General features: G+C 32.5%; 1 protein-coding gene and 1 long non-coding RNA gene across 2 annotated transcripts in view; one reads left to right on the plus strand and one right to left on the minus strand.

Annotated features, from left to right (window-relative positions):
* The window catches only part of Rhp (GTP-Rho-binding protein rhophilin), a 292,710-nt gene that overhangs the window by 125,531 nt on the left and 141,822 nt on the right, over positions 1 to 25,357 (plus strand). The gene's annotated exons all lie outside the window — the stretch shown is intronic.
* On the minus strand, positions 21,068 to 23,639 carry LOC148273505 (uncharacterized). Its single transcript, XR_015824561.1, has 2 exons — positions 22,203 to 23,639; positions 21,068 to 22,150 (listed from the first exon to the last, which is right to left on the minus strand). It is a non-coding gene; the product is annotated as an uncharacterized LOC148273505 (long non-coding RNA).

The following is a 25,357-nucleotide window of genomic DNA, read 5'->3' on the forward strand; positions in this document are numbered from 1 at the left end:
AAAATAAAATTTTCAGGCGTTGCCTAGTATGTAGGTGAAATAATTCAATCACACGAATCTCACCCGCATAAATAAAGGTTTCAGCTCTTCAACTTCAGAAACATCAACAGATGAAAGAATTGAAGGAATATAGATGTTCAAATTTTGGACAGAATGGTGAATGTTACACAGTGTGTAAAGTGGCCACTTAAACCAGCCAATGACAGGTCATAAGCCCTGTAGATGCCTGGACTTCTATATTACCTTTTCTGAAATGTTCTTCATGTTGTAATATGTTAATGTTATCAGCTCCCCGGGGAGTTGAATCCAGTCCTTGTTACAAAAGTTTGGACAAACTCAAAATATTGAGCGTTTAAAATCGAACTGCTGTCAAAATAATTCTGTTTGAGGACCTCGAACTGATATGAGCCCAACATCTAGTACGCAGTACGCACGCCGCGTGCAGCCACATGTAATGTTTATTAATTATACAGATCAACATGATCATTCAGTATATATTTATTACAGAAACAGAACCACGTACAACGATCGACTATAATGAATGTTTTCATATCACGTATTAAACTGACATTACGAATACATGTTTACAAATACAAAATACCGTTGTGTGTGGAATACAAATAAAAGTGCCAATTACACCAAGCAAACTTAACTCTAAGCTGCGAAAAAGTACACTATGTCTTTATGGTACTTATAAATTGAAAGAAATGAAAGTATGACTAAACGTAAAATCACTGTGAATGGGGTTATACTAAAACAAGTAGAGGAATTTGTGTATCTGAGAAGTATGTTCACTAGGGATGGAATGACTTAGAAATATATTGAAAGGAGGGTGAGTGCCGGGAACAGAGTAAACGGTGCACCTTAATCGACCTTGGCAAATAAATGTTTTTCACAAGAGGCAAAATTGGCAGTTTACAACGGAGTCCTGGTCCCGTCCCTGATGTATGGGAGCGAAGTGTGGACTTGGAAAAACAGGGATGAAAGAAGGCTTTTTTTATATGGAAACTTCACTGGTCCATTAGAATTAAGTCTTATTGTGTAAAATATTTAACTTTGTAACTGTACTGTATGTTTCCTGAATAAAGAAAATAAAATAGAAATAAAATAAAAAATGGCTGAATGCTGTCGAAATGCGATCTCTCAGGCGAATGTGTGGTAAAACTATGTAAAACTTTTTATTATATCCTTTCTAACTAATTTCACATATTTTTTCTGTATATTCTGTGTTTATTATTTAGTATGTTAGCATGTATTTTATTTTTATTTTTTGTAAATGCCTTTTGGGCGCTAATGAACAAAATAAATAAATAAACAATTTTGACCCATTTGTTTCTTTTCTCTGGATTTTGGGAAATTTCGGACACTGACGAAATAAAACACAGTACCTCAAGCTGTATAATACAAAATAAAAATACTTAAGTAACCACGATGTGATTTTTTTTTGTGAAAACGACAGTCGCATTTCTACACGAAACAGTCGGGAAATTGGGTCAATTTCATTGAATAATTTCACTATTTCAATGAAGTATATTAAACAAATAATATAATTACGTTACGTGATGTCTAGTGTTGATATTAATTAATTGATGTTTGCATACTATCAGTTTTAGTTTTTTTTTCGCATACGTTTTGAAGATAAAATTATGACACTTAATCTTAAGAAATTGCCATTTCGCAATAAGCTAGCCGCAGTAGATATAAATAACGATAAGTTAATTTAAAAATAAAAATATAGAAAGTATTTGAAGTAAAGAGTTTCAAATCATACAATAGTTGAACGTTGTTATTCAGAAAGCAGCCAGTCCACAATAAACATGGAAACTTAGATTTATTTAATTTATCTTTATACAAATGAAAATCATTACTTTTTAATCACTTCTTTTCTAAATTATAAAAATGTACTAAGTGTTATACTTGTTTTACTGTTTATGCTATGATACATCGCCTCTTTTACTTCAATACTTTTTATATTTAAACCCTTTATTAACTAACAATATTTTGAGTTTGCCCAAATTTTTGTAGAACTTAACTTCACAAACATCAACAGATGAAAGAATTGAAGGAATATAGATGTTCAAATATGGGCAGAATGGTGAATGTTACACAGTGTGTAAAGTGGCCACTTAAACCGGCCAATGACAGATCATAAGCCCTGTAGATGCCTAGGCTTCTATATTACCTTCTCTCAATTGTTCTTCATCTCTGTTGTAATATGTTAATATAAACAGCTCCCCAGGGAGTTGAATCCAGTCCTTGTCTACAAAAATTTGAACAAACTCAAAATATTGTTGATAAATCCACCAGGTCCATGAAGAAGTATAGAAATTGAAAAAATAACATTTTCAGGCGTTGCCTAGTATGTAGGTGAAATAATTCAATTAGATGAATCTCACCCGCATAAATAAAGGTTTCAGCTCTTTAACTTCACAAACATCAACAGATGAAAGAATTGAAGGAATATAGATGTTCAAATATGGGCAGAATGGTGAATGTTACACAGTGTGTGAAGTGGCCACTTAAACCAGCCAATGACAGATCATAAGCCTTGTAGATGCCTAGACTTCTATATTACCTTCTCTTAATTGTTCTTCATCTCTGTTGTAATATGCCTTTATTAATTGTTAATTTGCTGCATACATATATTAAAATTTCTTATTTAATTTTTCTTTATTATTTCCTTATTTTCTGCTGATTTTATTTCATTTTTTTTTATTTTTAATAACATTACAAGTGTTTTAATTTCTGCTCCGAAACAATTTTATTTTTAATTTTTTTATTAAAAACAAATAAAAATACAAAATTACAACCAAATACATTGTATTATTTACATCAACGTTTCCCATTACGTAAAAGAAATAAACAATTCTTGTGTACATAATGGGGAGTGACGTCTTACAATAGATTATTTTATTTTAATCAATAATATTTTTTAAATAAAATAAATAAATTACAAAAAAGATATAAACGATGTTTTCAATTATTGTTACATAAAGAAGAATTAAAGATGTAATTTTTTACTTCTTTCTTAAATATATTGTATTCCTGACTGTACTTTTTATTATCTTTGTTCATTTCATTAAAGAAAAATATTCCTCTGTAAGTATAATGATGTTGTGCAGTAGTTGTTTTTAATTTAGGAATTAAGATATTACCACCTGTTCTAGGTCGCGTACTTACGTTTTGAGACCTAGAAATACTACTATTTATTTTATCTTTATGTATTTCAAGCAAATTTTTCTTTTTATATAGCAATTTTATATCTAAAACCTTTTTTTTTTTTTAAATAATTGAACAGTGGGAAAAGCAGACGGTTTTTTCAAAATAACTTTTATAATTAATTTTTGTATTTTTTCAACCGGTAAAATATTTGTTTTAAAAGCACCACCCCATCCGATTATTCCGTCCTGTAATATGGATTGGGCGAATGCAAAGTAAATTGATTTTAATTTTTCGATGGTTAATATATTTCTTAATCTAATAAATACATATTTAAGTTTTCTCATTCTATATTGTCTATACTGTGTACAGGTGTTTTGTTTGATTATAATTGTTTTTCAATATTATTATATACTTTGTCAAAGGCGTAAGCCGTCGAAATAAACAAATAAATATGAAATTTTCCACTGGACACCCTGTACTAGAATTTCGAAAACATTTAATTAACCTCTAAATTTCTTCAGTGAAGTGAATGAAATGTAAACATACTTTTTAAGTAAAAACACCTATACCATGCACTGGCAAATTCTGTGTTGACTTACGGTCTAATTGGTTGGGAGCTTGCACAAAAACCGCCCTTGAACCTATTATAATTGCACAGAAATCTTTGATCCGAGTCATTTAAAAAAAAACATTTCGTTATCCAAGTGACTTGCTCTTCAAAGAATTCAGAGTACTGAATATTATTCAACAGTATATATTGAGAACGGTAGTGGTTACACACATAAAGAGAGACATTTACCCAAGCGTCAACCACAACCATAATACAAGATACTCTAATAGGGATCTGATACTAAGTGAAGGGGTCAACACTGTTCTGGCGTCGAGACAACACTATAACGTAGGCAAAAAGGTCCATAACCTTTTGCCAGAATCGTGGAAAGACGGGAGTGTTGTCAAGTTACGGAAGGTGTTGACCTCGCTCTTTCGTGACATTGGTCGTAGGGAGTCAGAAAAGTTGATGCATGCCACGGATTGGAGAACCACCTTACTGGATGTCAAAAATAAAATATAAAAAATAAGGAATAATTTAAAAAAAATATATTTATAGATGACAACCATGAAGTTTCGCATAAATAAATTGTCTATGTTTTTATGAATCTATGTATGTGTATGCGCATGGATGTATGTACGTGTGTGTGTATGTACACGTGTATATATGTGTATATTTATATATATGTGTGTATATATGTGTATATCTGTATGTATATGAATCAAAATGTGTATCCGAATAAGTTTATATTTTGTTTGTCTGTGCTCTATATTAATTTGTTAACTATTATAATATATTAAAATGTAATTGCCTAGCTTGGAACGGGGTATGTACCCCTGTTAGCTGGGCAAAGTGAACATGGAATTGTATTTTGATAAAGAGTGTGAATAAATAAAATATAATAAAATAAAAAAAATACCCTCTTATGTATGCAGTTTTACTAGACACTTTTGTACTAATTTTGAACTCATTTTTTATACCGCATGCCAATGAAAGTATAGCGAGAAACTACGTCAACATTCTTTACCTTACTAATCAAGAATCAAATCCCGCCTTATTAATCAACTCCAGTAAACCTGCTTTATCTGGAACGATTTATGAGGAAATCAGGTACGACGACATGATATTTTAAAAATGATTTATTGGGCCAGATAACAACGCGTACATTTATAAGAACTTGTCAAGAGGTAACATTATTTTTTTTACGGACATTGTCCATTAACACAATTTGTAGGGGTAAATATAACAATATAAGAACATTAAAAAATAATAAAAAAAGCATTGAAAAACATAAGGGACAGCAAGACAAGATCTGGAGTATTTATTTAATGTTAGTTTAAATCGTTGTAAGCTTGAACCAAAAAAGTCCAGTGCCTCGATTATGAACGTTATCTTCATCTGTCAATATCGAGACGGTATACTTAACTTCTGTACCATCTGTGTCTTACCTCGGTATGTCCTACCTACTTGTCATATCGACATCATATGATCAAAACAAGCCAATGGAATGACCGCAAACAATCGATTAAAAAGCGACTATAAACTCCAATAAATCCCAATTCAATTAGTCTGCGTTCCTTACGTCATTAAAATTTAAAATAGTTCTGATTTATAGTTTAAATAGGCTTCTGTAATAAAAAGTGCTCACTTCATAGCGATTATAAACTTCAATAAATCCCTATTCAAGCAAAAAATGCTCGCTTGAACATAAATTTTGTATGACTTTTGGAAATCACCTAGACGGTACGCCTAACGATCGTTTGTATTTATCTACCGATTGACTACAAAGCCGGCTCCTTTAATGTCTACCCAGTTTACCCTGAAGATGGCTCCTGCAATGGTAGCCGAAACGTTGGAACAAATCCAACACACACGGGATCACCCAAAAAAGAAACATATTGGAACTAATACGTGTTTTGGTAATGCTTAAGGTAACAACAATATCTTAAACAAACATCATCACGTTTGTTTCCACGTGTTCGTATTTATTCGGCGTTTGATTATCAGTGTGGCCATATATGAAGCAAAGTGTAGTCGCTCGCGAAAAATAGAAATCCACAACTAAAAGAAAAGATTTAAATTAGCGCCATAGGAAGCTCCCCAACACACCACTCCAACAATGCACAGTAGCCGGCATTAAATAAAGGAGATCGGGCTTAAGAAAGAGATTGCCGGCCTAATCGACTTTGTTAAGCGTTGTTTTTGTCATTCATACATTCATACAGATACCGGACTCGTGCAACAGAGACAACGCTCTACAAAGTCAGTGATGTCTTTCTCAACTCTTAAAAGACTGTGGTAAATAATCCATTTGCGCGCGGTGATGTAACATCATGTTTCCACTAGTAAAAGACGGAATATTCTAAAGTTAAAAAAAAACATGGAGACATACTGTTTAATGATTCCTTTTCCATAATTTATGCAAATAAACATATAATTTAGCCCTGATGTAGCAAAATAAATTTAAAATCATAAATACGCCGCTCATATTACGCGCGTGCGTCCCCCATCACTGTCATCAACCGACTGAAGACTGAATCTGTTTTTCACACCATCTTCCACAGAACAGCGTCTCTGTCTTCCTTGTTATGATTTCTATCTTCGTGCCCACTCTTATACAGATGTTTTGTTGAATTAGCGGAAATTCATTCTTCGCGTGGCTAGGATAAATAATTTTTTTTTTAACATCCAGCATATTTATCCAAATTTCAAATTTTGAATCCTATGTAAAAATGTTTATTTGAAGATTATGAAAAATACGAGTTCATAATTGTTTAAATAAGAGAGATATATCACGTCTTGTGTCCTATGTCGACTAGTGAGACATCACAGCCACACAAGAGTTAAGCCCGATGCACTTTATTTATATTTATAATATGTTAAAAAAGTAAGAGAATCTTGTAACGAAAAACTCCCTCAGAGACGTGAAAAATGTCAATGTCCAAAGTGATATTGTTCAACATAGTGATAGCCCTTCCAACAGGCATAACCTTTGGCAGGTTGGTCCTGAATATTGGAATGTGAAACAGTCTATGTTGACGCTGTCTAAGGTAATTATCAGGAACATAAAAGCTAATGCTCCGCATAATTTCAGGGTTGTCAATAATACCGCGCAACAATCGAAAGAAGTGCGTTGTTAAATACACATTCCTTCTAGTCTTCAAACTGCTGTAACCAAGCATATGTACCACCTAGATTAAGCAGAACATCTACAATATTTTATTGTCAAAATTCTCGAACGGTAGCTCAATATAACTCACCTATTGTTAGATTACAGAATACCGGGAATGAATATGCATCACATTTTGATATATTTAGTTTATCTCTGCCTAACTTAAAAAATAAAGTGACCAACATATTTTTATCAAAAAGAGCAAATCATCTTCAGAAGATTGGGTTGGAATAGTTATAATTTGATTGATTAATGTATTTTGTTATTGTATAATTTCTTTAAAATATGTATGTATTTCAAGTAATTAATAATGTGTACAGTACGAGTATATTAATATTTCATACTCGATTTTTTTTATTTTTAATATTTTTATTTCTAAGCACTCTTTATACCACATATATGTTAATGGCAGAAATGCCGTATATAAATAAATAAATAAATATCCTGGAGGAACTCAGTGGGATAAAGCCATGGATAATATCCGCACTCCCTCATGTAGAGAAACTGAAGAAATTTCTTCTGAACCCTCTCCACCATAAGAGAGTACTTCAACTCTCACTCTCACTCTTTCTTAGTACGTGGCTGCCATTTTTACGGAAATGTTTTAAATAAATAATTTAACCGGCGGAATTCGCTTACAGCACGGAAGATGGCACCCGTGAAGTAAATGAAGCGTAAATAACATAAAATTGAATTAAATCAAATTCAAAGCTGGCCGTATTGCGTCAGTAAATCAGGTACTCATAAAATGGACACTCGTTTCCTATGAATAAATTTCGTTTTATGAAATACTTTCGCATAAGAAATGGAGCGAGCAGTACTAGAAACAATATCAGCAATCTCCAAAATTATTTTAACCTTTGGCCTATTTCACACAATGATAAAATCCACAAAATACGATAAAAGAACATGGGGTGGATAAAGTAAGTAGATATCATCATCATTATCATTAAATCTCTGCTGGCGATCTTATACTAATAAATTAAGCCGCAAAATATTTTTCAGTCTACACTCACTTAGAAGGTTGCAAAAATTCTTACCCATTAATACTAAATGTACCCTTGTACAAGCATTACTACTACCCATTCTAGATTACGCTGATGTTTCCATGACTGATTTAAGCTGTGAGCAACTCGATAAACTTGAACGACTTCAGAATACATGCATAAGGTACATTTTTGGTGTTAGGAAATATGACCACATTTCTGATTATCGTAGGCAACTGAAATGGCTCAAAATTCCTCTCACTTCTGTTCAATGTACTTCATAGTCCTAACGCTCCTATATGCCTGCGTGAAAAATTTCAACGCTTATCAGTTCATGGTTTACCTCTTCGTTCTTATTCTCAAGGCACTCTCTTAATACCCATCCACAATTCCTCTTTCTTCTCTTACTCATATAGTGTCCATGCGGCTCGACGGTGGAATCATCTCCCATCCACCATCAAAGATGTTACTACATTATCTCTGTTTAAATCACGTCTGAAGAAACATCTCCTTTCTCTTCCTTTATCTCTCCTCCTTTCCTCTTTCCTCTTTTTTCCTTTTTCCCATTGAGTAATAGTTTTAATTTACTACATTTATTTATATTTTTATATATCTTTAGCTTTTTAATCTTTTTTTCTATTGAATATGTTCTGTAACTTGAATTATAAAAATGAAACTTTTATTTTATTGGTTGGTTGGAAGAAATTGCCATTTGACAATAAGCCCGCCGATTTTGTACAAAAAGTTGAATAAATAAATAAATTATCATTCCATGTCCGCCCCTTAGTTGGTGCACATGGTATCCACAAAGAGCCTCCATGCATCTCTATCGGCTTCCAACTCCTTTGCGTCTTCCTAAGTCAGGTTCTTATCCTGAAGTTCTGACATAAACTGCCGACGAACAGTCGGTATTTGACGTCTAGGACGTCGAGAATCTGGGCCCCTATTACAATGAAAAATTAACATTTATCTTCAGAATTAAGTTTTCTGTTTGAAAAGCAGAATATGTATTCATTTTTTTCTTTTAAACATCTTCAATTACAGGTTCCAGATTACTTTAATTTTTTATGCAAATATTTATTTACTTTTATTTACTTTATTCTTTATGGAGCAGGTGAATTTATCAACAATATTTTGAGTTTGTCCAAATTTTTGTAGACAAAGGCTGGATTCAACTGAAGAAGTATAGAAATTGAAAAAATAACATTTTCAGGCGTTGCCTAGTACGTAGGTGAAATAATTCAATTAGATGAATCTCACCCGCATAAATGAAGGTTTCAGCTCTTTCACTTCACAAACATCAACAGACGAAAGAATTGAAGAAATATAGATGTACAAATATGGGCAGAATGGTGAATGTTACACAGTGTGTAAAGTGGCCACTTAAACCAGCCATTGACAGGTCATAAGCTTTGTAGATGCCTAGACTTCTATATTACCTTCTCTTAAATGTTTTTCATCTCTGTTGTAATATTTTACTATAAACAATAAGTAAATGAAATCTTTCAACGGGTAAATTTTAAAACATACATTAAAATGATCATGTAAAAGGAGATAGACGGAGTTGATTCTATGTGCAAGACTATCGAATTTAGCGATGGATTCGCTAATTTGGTTTTTAATTTACCGTCAATTACAAACTCAAATAAGATTGTAATCGCAACAGATGATTGCGTAATATCGATAAATGAAATCTAGTTCTTTCAATCATCCTGTTCATTTTATTAATTCAACTTGTTTGCATTCCAATAATTACTTCCTAGATATTAGTAGGAGATCAAATAATGTCTTCGAAAATGTTTATTGCATGACGTAATATATTTACATGTAATTGTAGAAAGTTGTTGAAAAAATTACAAATTACTTCTATATGTATTTAATTATAGTACATTAAATACAATTAAGTAATGTTTATTTCAGTTTTTATTATATTGTATTGTGACTATTTATTAACACTGCTTAACCTAACAACACTTTCTGAAAGAAGAACTATTAGTGATCTCATTGTACTGTATAAAATTGTAAACTCTCTTTTTGACGCACCAAAAATACTTGAATTGATTAATTTTAGAGTACCTGCTGTCAACACTAGGAGTACTTTATTGTTTCATTGCTCCAGTACTTCTTCCAACCAACAAAACAATTCATTGATACCGAGACTGCATAGGTAAGGTAACACCTATGGAACGGCTGCAGACATTCTGTCCAATTCTTTACCATCTTATAAGTCCACAATATCAAGTTTATTTGTAGCTGCTCGTCAAACTATTATTGACAATTCAATTTCATAAATTTAAAAAAAAAAACTTTCTTGTTTATTTTTATTACCTTATACTTGTTTTTTATTTTTTACTATTATATCAAATTGCATTGTAGTTTTGGCAAATACGCATTTCATAGATACATATTTTTATTTCTTATTTTTTCGTGATAATATATGCTTGCTTGTTTATTAATTTAACTTAAAAATGTCTTTCTTGCTTACCGTAACACTTTATTTATTGTTTGCTTTACATAATTTATTTCATAAGCTTATATCTTTGCATTTTTTGTTAATATGCTTACTGTTTTTTCTTGCATAAGTTTGTTATTATTGTTTTTTTTTTTTTACTTTGTAAAACTTTTTATCATATCCTTTTTAACTAATTTCACAATTTTTTTCTGTATATTTTGTTTATTATTTAGTATGTTAGCATGTATTTCATTTTTATTTTTTGTAAATGCCTTTTGGGCGTTAATGAACAAAATAAATAAATATAATTTTGTACCTTGTAAGCAGGATCACCAGGAGCTCAATCACAAATAACTATCGACGTGATAAAAAAATATCACCTTGGTTGATAATCGTATTCGCGATCACAATGAAACATCTGTTAACACCTTTTTTAAAAAAATATTTATCAAAAGTATACAAAAATGAACATTTAAATTATCAAGTCCTAACGAACTGCATAAAATGCAGTTCGTCAGCAGGTGCTTATAGTTAAGTTAATACATGGATATACATAATCTTATCTCTTTAATTCTATAAACATAAAAAAACTCTTATTACTATGGAAAAAAAGAAAAACATGTACAGCGAAAATAAAAAATTGTCCAAATATAAAAGAAAAACACAAAAAATCTTAACATAAAACCACGTTCTAAAAATCAAATAATAAATGTAAAAATATTTACGTTTCGCGACGTACAATCCTGTTGCGCAATCACATATTTGAATTTCACCGGTGTAAATATGGAAAATATTCCAAAACTGCTATTTTTATTTATTTTGTATAATGCTATTCATTGCATTTAGCCGGCGGTTGGCAAGCCAAACGTCAAGAAAAGCAGTCGCCATAGTAATAGTAATTTAATTTTCACTTTTTTGTATTAGATTCTCCTTACTATTTTGCAAATGCAACATATTGTTTTATTTTTTATAGTAAACGCTGATTTTTCGCCAGCGAACTGTATTTATTTACGAGGAAAACAAAAAACAAACTGACACGAGCGTTGACTTAGAGATTACACACGCGTTGACTTATGACTGCGATAACTTAAGCATGTTCATTATTGTTTATTTTGATCGCTCAAATGCTAAGCATGTTTTAAGCACATCGATAGTTGTTTGTGATTGCGCTACTGGAGTGCAATTATGAATCTTCTCTTTCGTGGTTAATTAAGGATATTTATTTTTTCCATGGGACCATTTTTTGCTTCATATTGGCCTCACTGATGATTTAACGTCAAAAAATATGAACACGTGAAATGAAACATGATGATTTTCTATTTGAAGCACTAACTTTGTGGTTATTCATTAAAATAAAATAAATAAAAAACTTTGTTTTTAACCACTAATTCAAAATTAGAAAATTAATTATATTATTTTATTTTATTATGATGATTTTCATTTAGAACGTTATTGCGACTTTTAGCATTACCCAAAATACTTAATATGTTTGAATTGACCAACCGTATTAATTTTACTTACGTTTTTGAAGCAGCTTTATACGCCATTTGACATTTAATCATCAGTGTGGTTATTATATAAAGCTAAGTGTTGTATAAAAAAAATAAAAATCTTTAAATCAATCACTCTCGAAGGGGTAGAGAAGATTCAAAATACCACCCCTACTCGACAGCAAATTTTGCAACAGCGTTTGTTATTAAATAAAAAAACAAAAAAGAAATACCGGTAAAGGGGTTCTCTAGTGGATTATTACTTTGAGGTTTTAAACGGTATAATATATTAATATAAAATCAGACGTAAGTATTATTAATATTTAAATCGTTAACCACAAATGGTCAAACATTTGACTAAATGTTATTAAATATTTGTATATAACCACTTACCGACTTTTCTACGTCTACCGGCTTCGAGACGTACCCGTCTCTTTGTCAAGACACCAATTAAACCAACATGCAAAACCCACTACACACCTTCACCATAGTTTTTGCACAACAATATAAAACCAGCACGACATGCATTTTAATAAGCACATGCACTGATTAGGACAAACATGCACTGATTAAATTATGAAAGTATTCTGTTGTTTGAGAAATAAATTTAAAGGAAAATTTCATTTCATTTTTTTTTATTTGATTTCATTTTTTGCACCACAACAGGCCAGGAGGCCCAATTACAGTGGTGAATTACATTACAGAACAACCAGGATTGAGAAAAATCACATTTAAATTTTTGTGTTCTCACCGGGAATCGAACCCGGAACCTTCCGTGCGTGAGTCAAGCGTCTTGACCACTACACCACGGAGGCCGCCGTTATTAGAGGGGATGGAGTGAGGGGGTAAGTTTAATAGGGTGACTATTACAGTGAAACATCGTATAAAGGACTATATTGAAAGTTTGTTTGATTATTGATCAAAGGAACATTATTTTTTAAAGCTTTCCTAATATGAAATATTTCCATATTATTTACTTTTGACCGTTTATTATTTGTATGTAAAATTTTAATTCCGGTATTTTTATTAAAGTCATGATTTAAATTGATTAGGTGATTTGCGAATTCAGAGAAATTATTATTGTCAAAACACCTCATATGTTCTTTAATATATAATAGAAAAGTCGGTATGTAGTTATATACAAATATTAAATATTTTTTTTATTTATTTGGAAGTTCAACAAAGATAAATAAAATACATACATTTTGTAAGTAAGCATTACTAACGTTCTTTATATATGTCCTCAATTATAGAACTCCACTATCTTTCATAAATTATATAAAATAAGTGTGCAAAATCAATTTAAGTAATAATAAAGATTAAGTTTAGTGAAAGATAAAAATAAAGATTGAATTAAAGAAATTCAATCGAAGTAACAATCAGAAACTACATTTTTTTTAAGAAAAGAAAAGAGAAAATCAAAACATATAAGATGTAATAAAATAGACTATTATTAATTTACATACTATAATATAATAACATTTAGTCAAATATTTAAGATTTACGCAACTTTTTTTTTACATTACCCTGGTAATATTTTTCTCTTAAAGAATATAATTTTACTCTTTAAATGGCATATTCAACTTGAAACTGTCATTTTTAGGGTTAGTGCCTTTTGCCTGAACGACGACGAAATATTGCTATAAAAAATTTCAACAAAAAAGTTGAGAGAGAGGAATTGGTTCATGTCGTAAAAAATCGTGTGAAATGGGTCAAGCAACAATTATGCTTCCTAGACCATAACTCATATTTTGTATAATTCAATGGAACCCCTACGGAGAATTGACTGGGTCACCCAGCCTTTATGATAACGGCGAAAAAACGGCTAAATAGCTGAATCGCCATAAAGCGAATTTTGCGGGAAAGTAAATATGTCTCTTTCTTCTTCTTCCTGTCCCTCTATCCCTGTTCACCCAGGGTCGGGCCTCCTTGTGCGGAAGCGCCAGGATCGTCCCGAGTTTTCTTTCATATTTGTTCGCACTTACACATTCTTCTCGAGTCAAACGTCAAAATCAAATCGAGACTACTTTGGGCGTACTGGAGAACACGGAGAAACCCGTTAGAAAAATATATCAATCTTACCAAAGAAATAACATGCCTCATATTTTCTTTAGAAAACGATATTTCATTTTAAATTCTATCTCCGAATAATCCTCAAAAGGGTCGGCTCTTTTTTTAAATACTTTTTGGGCACTAGAAGGTCGCACGACTTCGAAATTGCTTGAAATTGAAAAAAAAAACAGATAAACTATCCATATTGATTACCGAAAAATATGACTTTTGACAGATCGCGTGCTTATTCCAACGTTTACCACATAATATGCAGGTATAAGTTTCTATGGTCGTTATCCCAGATTTAAACCGAGTTTAACTCTGTGCGACTTTTATAAGTAATTATTTTTTTTATATGGTAGTTGCATTATTATTTACCTTGCTTATATATTTTTTTTTGCACCACAACAGGCCAGGAGGCCCAATTACAGTGGTGAATTATATCACATAACACTCAGGCTTGAGAAAAATCACATTTAATTTTTGTGTTCTCTCCGGGAATCGAACCCGGAACCTTCCGTGTGTGAGTACACCACGGAGGCCGCCTAAATAAACAAGGTTTATATTTCAAAAGTGGATTTTTCTGCAATTAAATTTTCTTTTAATTTATCTAAACTGTTGGGATCAGGAGGGATATACTAATGTGGGCCAATCAGGAACTTCTCAGCATTTGCTCATGTGGAGAGGAAACCACTCAAAACTCTTCAGGAGAAACCGGCCTGTTGGCAGCAGTCAACAGGCCTGCCGTTCCACTAGAGGAGTGTTCGGCATTTTGTTCCCTACTTTGGTTTATTTTACCAATTGCCTGCACTATATTGACCATGTATGATTCTACCTCTCGTGTGAGTTCTTTATTACCGATGGGATGTCGCATAGATCTTCAGGTTTATAAGTAATACTTTTTGCTATACCATCATTATTCTACCACTATTCTCAAGCTCAACTTGATACCCGATTTATAAGTAAGGCCCCGTGGGTATAAAAGACACCGTTAATTGGAAAAAGTATACATAAGAGAATGAACTCAACAAGCAAAAAGAATCATAACTATACAATCTAAATGCGAATATTGTTTTTATATTTGAAAAAAAAACTGTTACATTGAGGACACGCTACTACTACTACTACAACTACCATCACGCCATTTCCCCGTAGGGGTAGGCAGAGAGAATGGACAAACATTCCGAGCTTACTCCACATTCATACATCTTGTCATACGTGTCATTCGGTTCCGCCTGCTTTTGACATGACCAGACTTAAGATTTTGGTTTATCTGATCATGCTCCGTCTTCCTTGGTCGTCCTCGTCTCACGTTACCGTTCATTTTTGCCATATATACTCGTTTTACCATTCTTTCGTCGTCCATCCGTTCTACGTGACCAAACCATCTCAGAGTTCTTAATCTTATCAATTATACTTGACTCAGATTTACATTCTCGCCTGATTTCATCATTCGTAACCCTGTCATATATTGATTTCCCACTCAATCGTTTAAGAGATCGCATTTCAACCGCGATCACTCGGCTTTCATCCTTCCTCTGCCAGTTCCATGTTTCACTTCCATACATAAGTGTCGGGACTAAAACTAAACGACTGAACGGACTAAAACGAAGACACGCAATAATACAATATAAATATATATCCAGTTGGCAAAATACAGTTTGTTTTCTAAACAATGAATTAACAATGAACAATAGGATTATCTTTGCTACATTTAATTTGAAGTTTAAACATTGTTAGATGTTTTCATTTACCGGAAATGCGATCACTTCCTTTATTTGTTCTTTATTGTGTGGAAAGGATTCCTGACTTCCTGTTCCTGCAAGAAACATACAACACACCATAATTAACGGAGGTAAGCGACTGCAGTACGGTATACATTTATATCGTATCGTATCGTATGTAGTCAAGTCCATCAGAGATTTAGGAGTTGTTTTGGACTATAAACTGACATACAACGAGCATATAGATAATACAGTAAATAAATCACTGAAATTACTTGGCTTCATTAACAGAATATCCTCTGATTTTACTAATGTCCGTACAATCAAAAATCTTTATTGCTCAACTGTTCGCCCTCTTCTTGAATATGCCTCAGTGGTCTGGTCTCCATTCTATGTCAATCGCATAAATCACATTGAATCAGTCCAACATCGCTTGCTTCGAAAAATAGCGTGGATGCTTGGACTAGAGAGATATAATTATTCTTATGCTGAAATAGAGTCAATGTTAAATATTTCTAGTCTACAAAAACGTAGAACTAATATTGACTCCATATATATGTTCGGCATACTAAATGGTATAATCGATGTTCCATCATTACTGGGACAAGTAAAATTCAATATTCCGACTCGTAGATTGAGAAACAATGAAGTACTGTTCATCGATCAGCATAGAACAAACTATGGCCTAAATTCTCCAATGACCCGCCTTTGTCGTTTTGTTAACTCAAGACAGGATCTGGACTTTTTTGGTTTAAGTTTAAAACGATTTAAACGAGCACTAAATAAATAGTCCAGATCTTGTCTCGATGTCCCTTATGTTTGTCAATGCTTCTTTCTTTTTTCTTTAAATGTTTTAAACTACTCTTTTATTGTAATATTTAAACCTTATAAATTGTATACATGGACAATGTCCGTTAATAAATAAATAAATAAATAAATAAATAAATAAATAAATAAATAAATAAATAAATAAATAAATAAATAAATAAATAAATAAATAAATAAATAAATAAATAAATAAATAAATAAATAAATAAATAAATAAATAAATAAATAAATAAATAAATAAATAAATAAATATATACGAGTACATATATGCATGTAACGGTGCTAAGATTGATAAATAAAATAAAAGAAAGCTTCGATTTGCCGATTGAAAATATGAAAATTCTCTCTTTGTCCGCATAATGCAAATTTGATTATTTTTCTTATTTTTATCGTTAGACATCTTCGTAGCAATTCTCGCTTTTTGGTAGCTGCCCTGAACATGGACTGAGTGCTGCAATGGAACCAGTCACGCAAGTTCTTTAGCCAAGAGATGCGCCTTTCTCCCTGTAGAATGACTTGTAAAATGTCATATTTAACCTTATTTAGAATTTAAAATGATCTTTTTTTTACATTATGTAAGCATTTTATAAAATTTGTTTTAAAACACCGAAACGGCTTTTACATACAGGGTGTTCTGCAAACCCTGTCACATTCGAAACCACATCGATCAGTATGGGCAAGAAAACATATTAGCATAAAAAAAAATTATTTAGAATAAATATTTTTTTTTAAATAAAATATTTAAAAAAAAAACAAATGCTTGCTTACTTCTGCAGGGGAGAAGCGAAGGGGGCGTGGCCGCGTGGTCGGTGGTGTACCAGACTCCCCCCTCCCCTTCCTCGTTTCTCCCCTGCAGAAGTAAACATGCATTTGCTTTTTTTTATATTTTATTTTTAAAAATTTTTTACGTTTTAAAAAAATAAATTATTTGCCAATATGTCTTCTTGCTCATACTGATCATCGTGGTTTCGGATGTGACAGAGTTTAATGAACACCCTCTATAGAGGTTATACAATAAAATTATAAGTTAAAATAAAAAATTAAAAAATTCATGAAAATACCAGGGTTATCTCTTATACAATTTAAAATACCCAGTTCAACAGCAGATCAACAAACCTTTTTTTATTGTTATCAAAAACATTTTTCACTTTGTGGTATGACATTTTACACTTATTTGTTTATAAATTTGTATTAACCACTTTAATTTATACAAATATACTATAGTTAATACAAATTTACTAAACTATATTTAAGTTTACATATATGTATATTTATTATTATTATTTATTATTTGACACTTTATATACATATACAATAAATATATATATAAGGGCGGGCATATAGCCTTAAGGCAATTTCTTCGTACCTACCCAAACCGTTCAGTTTGAGAAAATATGTATAAATGTAAAGTATAGTTTATACAAATTTATAAACAAATAATTGTAATCCTTTTTTTGTTAACGTTGCATCGTTCAAATCTGGGTTAAAAAATATATCAATCGAATATCGTACGTTAAAAAAAAACGTGGCTATCGCCATTGTGACTGTAACAGAGTAAATTGACTTTTTGTCTGCGTCGATCCATATTACAATACAAGTTTCCGTTGCTTTTAAACTATTTTATTTGCAGAAATAAAGGTGATCGTTGTGTTTAACACTTTGAGCTCCGGCCGAATACACATAGAATTTACCCTGTACCCGGTCCATTTTTGTAAAATTTCATGCTTTGTGAAGGGTTTATTAAAAGTGCCATAACTATGAAAATGCTAGGTAAAATCAATTGAAACTTCTCAGATTTATTTGAAATAATTAAATAACTAATTTTTTTATGATGGTTTTGCCAACATTGGCTCTTATGAAGAGCCACATTGCGCATTGCAATGTTCGCACATGTACAGGACCTCACTCCTTTTTTTGTGTTTTGTATCCCGGAGCCGTGTAAACAAGTGATTATAATAACCATGAGTTGTGTCCCGGTCCCGTGTTTTCACGTAGTTTCCTAGCAGCGAAAATGTAAAGTCACTAGATGTCAATAAAATCCACTTTTTTAGACGGGACACAACGCATGGTTATATACTCCGGGATACAAAGTGTTAAACGAAATATTATTATGTCAAACTATATTAGCAATCATATGACTCAAAAATCTCGAAAATGGCGATGGCTTACTAAGAATACTAAGGCCACATTTGTTTTTTAGCGTCACATACGTTAAAAATTTATAACAAGAACTCTGTCTTTCAGATGTTTGGTTTACTTCAATTCCCCAGAGCTACTAGAATAATTAACAATAATCTTGCAGACAAACAGTTTTATATCAATCATAATATTATTTTGAAATCTGAGTCATGCTATGCTCCGTTGGTTTCCTAAGAAAATAGCGCCATAATAATTACCAGTCATCAAGAATATGTTTTCTTTTAAATAGTTTTAACCGGATTGCGTTTAAATCATTAAAATAATTACAATGTTCTTCTGCGAACAATTCGTCATCATCATAATTTTCCTATCCGCACCCGGCGATGCATAGGGCTCTGGACTGGCTCTTCCGACTCATCCAACTCATCCAACTCATCCGTGTTTCAACAATTAAGGATCTTGGGGTAATCTATGAAAGCAGATTGACTTTTCATGCTCACATCGAGAGAAAATTTGACCTCGCACTAAAGATGTTGGGTTTTATTCTCCGAACTGGAAGGGTTTTTGAGAATCCCCGTTCACTCAGAATTTTGTACAACTCGGTGGTTCGCTCGAGGCCGGAGAGTGCATCGGTGATATGGAGTCCGCACGAAGCGAGATACTCCCTCATGTTGGAGAGGGTTTAGACACAAATTCTGAGGTATCTCTACATGAGGGAGTCTGGTAGTTATCCGTGGCTCTATCCCACTGGGTTCCTCTCGGGTATGCTTGGGACCGATAGTTTGCAACTTAGAAGGGATGGGTCTACACTGACCCATTTTTTCAGACTGTTAAGGGGTTTCATCGATAACTCGGCCATTTTAGAGAGTATCAATTTTTATGTTCCTGATGGCTATCTCCGACAGCGTCAGCACAGACTGTTTTACCTCCCGGTTTCCAGAACCAACCTGCCTCTGGTCATGCCGATTGGAAGAGCAGTCAAGCAGCTGAACATGATCACTTTGGAGATCGACATCTTTCACATTAGTGAAACTATGTTTAAGAGGCAAATACTCTTGCTATTAGAGAGTATTATACCTTAATAATGTCGAACCATTGCTCGAGGGTTCTTGGTTTGATATAAAGTTCCAATTTAACGTCTTAAATCCTTTGTTATTTGTTATGTTACTTTGTGAATAAATAATTTGAATTTAAATTCAGTCGCAGCGTATCTAGAAAATTTTGGTACAAGGAAGGTAACTATCCACCCGCAGCTATTATAGAGCCCTGGGCCTCAATTATTAACGCTATCTTCATCTGTATGTATTGAGACGATATACTTTACTTCTGTACTATCTGTATCTACCTCGGTATGTTACTAATACTTGGCACCTCGACATCATATGGTCGAACAAACCAATGAATGACCGCAAAAATTAGTCCGCGTTCCTTACTTCATAAACATTTACAATAGTTCTCATTTATATTTTAAATAGGCTTCTGTGATAGAAAGTGATAGAAAGATTATAAACTCCAATAAATCCCAATTCAGGCAAAAAAAGCTCGCTTGAATATGCTTTTGTATGACTTATAACCATTGCCAAAACGATCTGCTTAACGATCGTCTGCATTTATCTACTGAGGTAGCACTGAGCGATTACAAGGCCGACTCTCGATACGTTCTCTCAGAAAGATAGTAAAACAGATGGGAAAAATATAAGAACTAAATTTATTTTTTACAGTGGTAACTTTCTAACGCCTAGATACTCTTATACGTCAATAGAACAGAACCTAGTGACATTATTTTTTGCATCTAGGCGTTCGGTTTACCACTAACAGTTATGTCGGAATTTAATTCGAATTCAAAATTTACTTATTTCTCTCTCACATTTTTAGTAGGCTTTTAAGAAAAAAAGTGCCAATCTCAGAACGAATAAATTTTTTTTTAAATCACAATTAAAGGAAAAATAGCTCGGTGGAACAAAATTTTAGTCACTTTTAATGCGTAGATAAACGTATCGAGGGGTCCTAGACCCGTCTGTATAAATCAATGTACTTACATCAAAACTTGATGGTGAGGGGATCGGTAGTATAACTTTGCTGTCGGTCGGGAGAATTTTATCTTTAACTATGACGTCATACTGAAGCTATGTCATTTTAGTGCGTAAATATTTTTACTATTCGCCCGTAAACATTATTCTCTACCTTCCGTTACAAATACAAGTGTTACTAGATACTCCACCCCGATGCTGCAAAAAAATAAAAAAATAAATATAACCTTCGGTCAAAGAGGATTGGCCTACTACTCAGTTAAAGTGTACAATCTACTTCCATTATCCATTGGGACAATTAGTTCTCACAATATAAAATTGCAATTAAGAAATGGATAGTGGAGGTGGTTTGCGCACGGATCGATGAGTGGATCAAGCCAAATAGGTAAAATGTGTGTACTGTTTATGAAATTTGTTCTAAATGTGTGTATAAATTGGTTATGTTTTTATGATTATTTTAGTTTTTTATTGTTTATTATGTTAATGATAATTAGGTTAATTAGATTAATTACGTTTTTTTATTGTTATTATTATGTTAACTTTGTTAAATAGCTAATTTTAGGCATGTTTCACATTTTGTAAAATGTTTCCCTCGGCACGGGACACCCCAGTGAGGGAACATTATTCTGTATAAAAAAAAGAATACGAACAGTGTAAAAGTATAATAAATAAATAAATATGTGCAACGTGACGTACGCTTGCCCTTGTTTTGGTGTTGTCAGCTGCGCATAGAGAAAAGTCAGCAAAAATATTATCAAGGAATACAAACTCTATGCAGATTTGGGAGGGTTCACGCGAGCGGTTCAGGTTTTTGAATTTCTTCATAAATTCTTCATAGTTCATCCTTGCTTTATTGGCCTAAGACCTTCTCGCTTCGTGGTCAGGGGAGGTGGAATATAATGGCCGCTGAAACAAGTCAGACGAAAGAATATGGCTCCGATAATGAGTACAGTCATGCAGACGAGACTATGGACGCATGGAAGCGTGGAGTCAGGCTTGGCTGGCCACGCCAAGACGGAGAGCATTTGGGTACTGCGCAACGCCGACCGAGAATATTACATTAATTTATGGGTCTTCGGTATCAAACGTCAAGAAAATAACAACTTTTGAGTTTCAAAAACATTTTAAATTGTAGGTTTCAGGTTTTTTATTTCTTTCTTTGGGTTAATTACATTACAATTAGTATATAAACTGAAATCTACTTAAGCAAATATATGTTTATTGCAGAAGGCAAAATAAAAAAAAACTTATCTGGCTCAAGAGAAGGACGTCTGCTGAGAATCTGGCTTTTAGAACGTGTTTTTTTATATCGATTTGTTTTTGTTTTTTATTTGGTCAATTTTAAATAATTTTTTATATTTTCAATGTACATATTTTCTTTTTTTTCCCATAGTAATAAGAGTTTTTATATGTTATAGAATTTAAGAGATACGATTATGTATACAGGGTGTTCTTTAAAACCCTGTCACATCCGAAACCACGATGATCAGTATGAGCAAGAAGACATATTGGCACATTAAAATATTTTTTTAGAACGAATAAAAATTTAATAAAAAAAAAGTAAACTGTGTGTGTTTTGTAGAAAAAAATATGCGATTATGTATTAATAATTTTTACCGTGTCAAAGTCGGAATTAAGCACATTTCATGTCATTTTTGTAGTGTGTAGTGGCGGGAATCATGTTGAGTCTAATTTCAGCCTGTCGTCTTTGTTTATGTTGTTCGGGCACTTTAATTTCTAGATTTATCAAAAATCTTTGGTTCGAAGGCGAAAAGCTGTTCTATGTCTATAACGCGTGCTATTAAAGATTTCTCAGGGTGCCCAAGTTTACACGCTCCTTTATGTTCGTCGATTATTTTCTTTGCGGTTCGTCCTGTTTGACCAATGTACACTTTTTTAGAACCTCGGCAGCTCAGTTTATAAACGGCTTCAATTTCCAAGAGGTACTTGTCTTAAGGCTTAGCTCTCAATAGTTTTCAGATAGCAAACTCCAAACTCCTTTCAAAACACCAAACTTTTGAGTTTTGAGAGTTAGTGCTTGAGAAGAATATTAGGTATAAGTTGGTTTGATTTTATAACTAACATTGAAGTCCGAGAACGGACGCAGCAGCCTCCTATAACGAGCGTCTTGAGGATGCGGCGGTGGACCTGGCTTGGACACGTGCTGCGCATGCCTCAGGAGAACCTAAACCCTAGTTACCTTTTCTTTAAACCTGCGGGATCACGCCGTCCTGGAAGGCCGTCGATGACGATCTTTAGACTTTATTCGGCGGAATTAAGAGGCGCTGGATTGACATGGAAAGAAGCGAGAGTGTTGGCTGGCGATAGGGTCTCCAGGAGGCCAATGGTGATGTCCACATGCTCCACTAAGGAGCGGATATGAAAAAGAAGAAGAAGATACTCCATAGAAATCCACCGAGATATTGTGGAGACTTTTTGTCATACGTAACTTTAAAAAAGAAATTATTAAAAAACATGTCCCTACAAAAATGCTACTGGTTTGGCCTTGATAATTGTGACGCCAAGATTCGTGACCATCTTAATTAATTACGTCTAATTCTATCTGGCTGCGATACTCTCCCATTTGTTTTTTAATAATTCTCACACTTACACACACCTGAACTCTTACTGCCACACCTCTACACTTACTTTCATACAAATACACACAAACACGCACTTTTGTAGTACCATATATATTTTTTTAAGTGGACATATTTGCGTTAATATTTTTAACCCAAATATTAAGATTTTGGGGGCATTTTCAACGAGTTGTAAATAGCTCACAATTAGAAAATGGGAATCAAGTTGGGGTAGAGTGGTGTTCGAACCTCGAACCTCTGATCACACCCGATTCATTAAATTAACAGGCGTCGTGGCGTAGCTGGTTAGACGGCCAAAACTGGCCTCGCGGGTTCGATTCCCGCCAGTTGCAAGTAAAAAATCCAAGAAAGATTTTTTTCTCTATTGGTCTGGGTGTTGTGGTGTATTTTTCATTACCTCCTTCCATATTTCCTCTATCCCACCTGCTGACAAGGTTTAAAAAAATAAAAAAAATAATAATAATTTCATACTTATGATTTTTATTGAGAAACTTCGCTGGTCTGTCTGGAAAAATATATTTTTTATTTTATTTAATCATTGTTGACTGCATGTTTCTATAAAACAAACAAATAAATCTTCTATTTAAATTTAAACGGTCACAAATAAGGTTCAAAATTTTTACGAATCGTGACGTATTAGTGGCGTGGCCAATGCAATGGACCGTTTTCGCGAGGAATAAAAATTATGTAATAAATTAAAAAATATTTTTTATGCTAATAATAAGTTGTAAAACAATTTCTTAATACACAGTATTTCACAGAGATAAAAAACGTAATTTTCCCCTATTCTGTACGACACTATTACGACAGTATGGAAAACATGTTTAAAATTTTTTAATTGTTTTAATTGTCATATTGTTTCTTTTATTACAGGTGAGTAATCTGTGATCATATTTCCAAACTTATATAACTGGTAAGTGACAATATTATTATAATAATGTTTTACAACTTTAAACTTGGTATAAATATGTATGGATATAGAGGAGGATGATATAGACTTACATATAGATATAGATATAGATATGGATATGTTAATAAATAATGTTTTTAATAAAATGCTTTGTGCCTATTAAATATGTACACACTTCTGTTTAAAAATTTTGTACTCCGGTTCTGTATTTATTTATTTTTTATCTTAAAATTGCGTGATCATTCACTTATTTTTTGCTTTTTTTTTACATCTTCTAAATATTTTTTTTGCAAGCATCAATTACGTGTACTTTTTTTTCGCTCCCTATATCTAAGTTAGTAGTAATTATTATTATAAAACCATGTAGAACTATCATATGATTAATTGTAAAGGTTCTTTACCGACAAGTCATATTCATTGGCTTGGTGAGTCCTGTAAAAAATTAAAAAAAAATTAAAAAATGTCTTAAAATAACTAAATTGTAATATTGTATGTAAATAATAAATAAAAATAAAATAAAAACACCATTTCTCAAATATCAGGGTCAAATATGCAAAACCATCGTAACTCCAGCCTGTTTTGGACAGAATCAAAAAAATCTCAAATAAAAAAGGAAATTTGGTCAAATGGGCAGAATTAAATTGCTCTAATTCAGTGGTCGGCAAACGCATTAGTCAAAAAAGCCAACGATTAGCAGTTAAACAATTAAGATTTTCAACAATGTTTGAGTATGTCCAAATGCTTACAGACTGGCTGGATTTCCTCCCTAGGGAGTTATTCATATTTAAATTTATTTCAACAGAGAAAGAAAACATTTTTAGAAGGGAATATGGAAGTCTATGCATTTACAGGGCTTTTGTGACCATTTGTAACATTCACTATTCTGCCCATGTTTGAACATCCACATTTCCTCAACTCTTCCATCTGCCGCGGTCAAGTGGCTTAAGAGCCGCAGTTTGCCGACCTCTGCTCTAGTTTGTAGTGACTGACCCAAACAAAATTTTCAGCCAAAATCCAAAAACTTTGGGTACAGATTTGTATTTTTATTTTATTTATTTAACTTTTTGTACATAATGTTATTTGTACATTGACGGGTTTTAATTTTAATTTTGTTTATTAAGAAAAACAACAGCAATACAAAAAAATATACACAAAATTATAAAAAAAACATAAAATAAAGCCAAATCAGTTTTCCACATAAATAAAATTTTAAAAATCCAGTTCCGTTAGATATAATTCTTAGAAGTGCATGTGTGCGAGTT

This window comes from Micrasema longulum, unplaced genomic scaffold, assembly GCF_059751315.1.
Source record: "Micrasema longulum isolate JH-2025_06_02 unplaced genomic scaffold, ASM5975131v1 h1tg001930l, whole genome shotgun sequence".
In the NCBI taxonomy this organism is placed as follows: Eukaryota; Metazoa; Arthropoda; class Insecta; order Trichoptera; family Brachycentridae; genus Micrasema; species Micrasema longulum.